A 5083-nucleotide genomic window follows, 5' to 3' on the forward strand; every position below is an offset into this window, starting at 1 on the left:
CACAAGCAAAACATGTTAACTGTACTGAAGACATTTTTTTCCACAGCAAAATAAGGAAACATTTTGTTTGAAATTTAAGTCCTAAAAGAGAGACTTGGAAACTGTTTCGTGAAAAGAACTTGATTTCTGTGGTGCATTTTATGTGATGCGCCAGAACAAATGCAGAGAACTGTGCATTCTATGGTAGAACTCGGCCAGGGGAAGATTACCATCCATCAGTTCTTTCCCTACAACCCACCCTGTTACCAGAAATTATACAACAAGGAATGCTGGAGAGGAACAGAAGCAACAGAAGATTTTTCTGCCATTAAAGTGGTTTAGTAGATGAGCTCACCGTGTTGTTGATAGCCAGCAATGTCTATGTGCAGGGTAGAGAGGACAACCCAAAAGTTGCTCAGCCCACAGAGCTGGATGTGTCAGCACTTCCGTTCTGGCGGAGATCTAAAAAATTCCTAGATTTGTTCTATTTAGTCCATGTTGGAAGGCTAATGGAGCTTCAGTCTGTCACTGGAGATTGTGGCAGCAACAGCAGCAGCCACAGGAGTAGGCACACTCAGCAGAAAGAAAATACATGAAGCCAGGACAAACTGCTTTTTCTTCAGAAATCTTTATTTAGGTGCCAAACACATTTTGCCTGTTTACAATCAAAGGTAGGAGCTATATATTTTTTACAGGACATATGTGTAAGGCAATTCGTACCTTAAGTCATGACAAATAAACCATATTTTATATATGTCAGTCAGTGACAGGTGCAAATATACCCTCATAAGTGTGGACACTGTCACAGGCCTCTTCCAAGCATTTCCAGGCAAGTGAGGAACAGGCAAAGCCACCAAAGCTCTCCCCATGACAAGGGTACTCATTACACAAACACTGCTGCATATACCTCAACTCAAGGGAATCAGCTACAATCAGTTCTACCTCAGAAACTTATTGGGGGTAGGTTGTATAAATGGGTTATTAGTAACCAGGCATATTGACACATTAATTTAACACCAGCACTTGGATGGCACAGGCAGGTGGTTACCTGCTCCACAACCATGAAGACTATTGCTAGTACCATAAGGTACATTCTGAAACTAGACGGTAAGCCACTATTACTGAAGACATCATTTGCTTTGCTGGTGGAACATGGAGAAATTATGTTGGAATAAGGTGGAAGCTTCCTCCATTCTAGCTGGCTTGCATATACCAGGTGCAATGCTGACTTCTGGTGAACTGCCAAGAGTCCTGTTCATCTATAAACCCTGTGTGACCAGTACCAACAGGATAGGCAGAATATGCCTCCTGGTGCCACAGTGGAACAACTATTGTTTGAGTCCAACAGCTTTTAGATTGGATTTACAGCCCACCCCACAGGAGAAAATTTGTGTCTGATATTATAAAACAGGAACAAAACTTGCGGCCGGAGACTTCATGGGCCCCCGTGGCAAAGCAACTACTATTGTTCTGTTAGGTGGACGTCATGTGTTTCTCAAACTCCCTTCTCAACATTTCAGTTCATGTCTAATAGGTCACTGCTATGTCAGCTGCAATCCATCATGGAGGGAAACTTCCTTTCACAATGGAAGGTATACCATAAAGGCTCAGAATGAATGATGAAGATCCTGAGAAAGTGAGTACTGTTCTAGCACAGTGGCCTAATATTAGGTATAGAGGACATTTGAATCCACACCCTCCACCCACAAAGATCTAAAAGCATTACAAAAAAAAAAAAAAGAAAATAGAAGTGTCAGAGGAAGGGGTGTTGTGTTGTCGGGGAAATTCTCTCCAAATTGATGCAGTGCCTCTCACAGGGAGGCATGAGGCTCAAGAAGTAAACACAAGTTCTGGAATGCTCAAATTTACAGGATTCCCAAGGCCACTCCACAAGATTATAGAAGTGGTAAACAACTGTGAAAAGAAGAAATTACCCAACTAAACAGGCTGCCTGCCAGTTGTGCAGCGATCTCAGATTGCAGCTTCCATGAGTCATCACTTAGATTGGATGGGCTTTCTGGTGATGCAGCTGTCTGTGCTTGTCCATGCTCCTGGAAATAACTCCAGTAAAAATCCTTGGTTCACCTAATCAGACCGGTAGAATTCTTTTTTTGTTTTATTAGTTTCCTATCTCAGGTGAGTAGACATTTGCTCAGGTCTCCCCAGGAAAAGTCTCATGCAACACTGCTGCTGATGGGAACTGTGACAGCTCAATCCTTTCCCCTGTTGTTTATATTCTTAGAGGTTTGAGAGTGAATTTTCCCTAAGTGAAGTGAACTCACAAAACATTAACAACATTTGGATTTAACATTTCAAGGAATTTTCTTGTCCCAGCCTGCAGGACACTTCTACAGTGGTGCGACCAGTGGGGGTCCTAGAAGGAATGACAAACAAGGAACACGAAGAAAGAGAGCGAGAAAGTGTTCTGATCAAGCTCCAAAATTTTATTTGAAAGCAGCAGACATATATACTGGTAGTGGAAAAGGGGGGGGAGGTGAGGAGAAGGAAAGTGCTGGGCAGACACTAATTGGTGTTGTTGGATGCTATAGCTAGGGAGGGTTATTCAAGGGGCATTTCTTATCCTAAAGGAACATCTGCTAACTGTTATGGTGAGCATAAAACATTTCTCAAGGCTGACTTAGCCTGGGTCACAAAGTTGTTTTTCTACATTCTTTAACTAAGTGCTATCTTATAGAAACTTACAGAAAACCATAAAGCTGTCTTTTTCTCAAAGCCATAAAGATGTTTCTCTTCTGGCCTTTTGGCTCCCAACATTTTCTCCCATGATATTCTGACATTCAAAGAGCACTGGTGTGAAACTGCTCTGCCTAGTATTTAGGAAGTTTAACAAGTATAGGCGTTGTTCACATTCACAGGATTCTTTGCCACAATAAATTTCCTGTTGTAATTGAAAGAAAATTTGAAATGCAAAGGTTTTCACATTTTTTGCACTGACACTGTTTTTTTTCAGTATGATTTTTCATGTACAATGTACACGGAAAAGATAAATGTGCAAGTGTAGGATTTGCATTGCTTTCATTCATTTCATTTTGGTCCAATGTGAATTTTCATGTAAAGGAAGATAATTCTGACATCGAAGGCTTTACCACACTGTTTGCTTTCATAGGTTTACTAAAATATGAATTATTTCATGTAAAGATGATTGACCTCTAAAGGTTTTTCCACACTGTTCCTATTCACAGGGCTTTGTGTAGTATGAACTTGTCATGTCTCTGAACATCACTGACTTCTAAGTCTTCACATTATTTACATTCATACACGTTTCATGCAGTATGTCTTCTTTCATGTAAATTAAGATATCTGTGTGATCTAAAGGCTTTACTGCATTGTTTACATTCATATGATTTCTCTCCTGTATGAGATTTTTCATGTAACTTAAGACAATTTTGCCACCTAACGGACTTACCAACTGTTTCCATTTGTATGGTTTCACCCAGTATGAATTTTTTCATGTACTCAAAGATAACTGTGTAGTGTAAAGGCTTTGTCAGATTGTTTACATTCATATGGTTTTCCTGAAGCTTGCATTTTTTCATGACTCTGAAGATGACTGTTATGCCTAAAGACTTTGTCAGACTGTTAACACTCATATGGTTTTTCTCCAGCAATATGGATTTTTTCATGTATTCGAAAGCTTTTGTACCATCTAAAGGTTTTACCACATTGTTTACATTCATATGGTTTTTCTCCAGTATGAATTTTTTCATGTCCTCGAAGGTTAGAGGACCATATAAAGGTTTTATTGCATTGTTTACATGCATAGGGTTTCTCTCCAATATGCGATTTTTCATGATATCGAAGATCACTGTTATGTCTAAAGGCTTTACCACATTGTTTACATTCATGTGGTTTTTCTCCGGTATGCGTTTTTTCATGACTTTGAAGATGACTGTTACGTCTAAAGGCTTCACCACACTGTTTACATTCATATGGTTTTCCTCCAGTATGGGATTTTTCATGACTCTGAAGATGACTATTACGTCTAAAGGCTTTACCACATTGTTTACATTCATATGTTTTTTCTCCAGCATGCATTTTTTCATGGATTTGAAGATGGCTGTTACATCCTAAGGCTTTACCACATTGTTTACATTCATATGATTTCTCTCCTGTATGAATTTTTTCATGTACTCGAGGATAACTGTATAGTGTAAAGGCTTTACCACATTCTTTGCATGCATAGCGTTTCTCTCCAGTATGTGGTTTTTCATGTCTTTGAAGATGACTGTTATATCTAAAGCTTTACTACATTGTTTATATTCATGTGGTTTTTCAACACTATGAATCCTTTCGTGTCCTTGAAGAGAAGTGGAAGAACTCATGTGATTTCCACATATATTACATTGATAATGCTTTCTTCCAGTTTGAGTTCCTCCAGATGTGTGAAGTGGATGGCCATGAGCAGAAGCCTTTCTATATTGTTTGTATGGATGTGTTTTGACACTGTTTCCTGATCTATTACCAACAAACATTGCAAATCAAAATAATTTAAGCCTATCTTATATTCAAAAGGTCCATTCACAGTGTGAGTTCTCATATGTATTTGACAGCTTCTGAAACAGTTAGAGTTCTGCGGCTTGTTTCCGTACACCCCATGCTCATACAATCTGTACTGAGAGTGAGAGGTGGGATGGTTATTAAAGATGAATGACACATGGAAACCTTTCCACACACATTCCTTTCACATGGTGTTAAGTCAACAGAAATTTTCATGTTTGTATCATCCTTTGCTATCCACATGAAAGTTTCTGCATCCTGAAGATCTTTATGTTCACAGAATGTCTTCAACATCAATATTCTGTAAAAATGACAATTATATTAGTAAAAGGTGATTTACTACTATTTAGTACAACATGTTGGCCACACACTGCTCCCCAAATTAGGTAAAGTATATGCTTTCTGCAATATCTGAATGGTTGGAAACTAAATACATTGATAATGTCAGATTATGGTTCCCAAGGACTGTGATAAAATGAGTGATATTTGCCACATGTGGTAGTGCACACCTTAAATTCCAGCACTTGGGAGGCAGAGGCAGGTGGATCTCTGTGAATTCAAGGACAGCCTGGTCTACATAGTGAGG

At 39.1% G+C, this 5083-nt stretch overlaps 1 pseudogene; it reads right to left on the reverse strand.

Moving 5' to 3' along the window:
* Nucleotides 1–3263: 3263 nt before the first annotated feature.
* Nucleotides 3264–5083, reverse strand: part of LOC103732106 — a 2799-nt pseudogene continuing 979 nt past the window's right edge.

This window comes from Nannospalax galili, unplaced genomic scaffold, assembly GCF_000622305.1.
Source record: "Nannospalax galili isolate Female #2095 unplaced genomic scaffold, S.galili_v1.0 scaffold1990, whole genome shotgun sequence".
Taxonomy (NCBI): Eukaryota; Metazoa; Chordata; class Mammalia; order Rodentia; family Spalacidae; genus Nannospalax; species Nannospalax galili.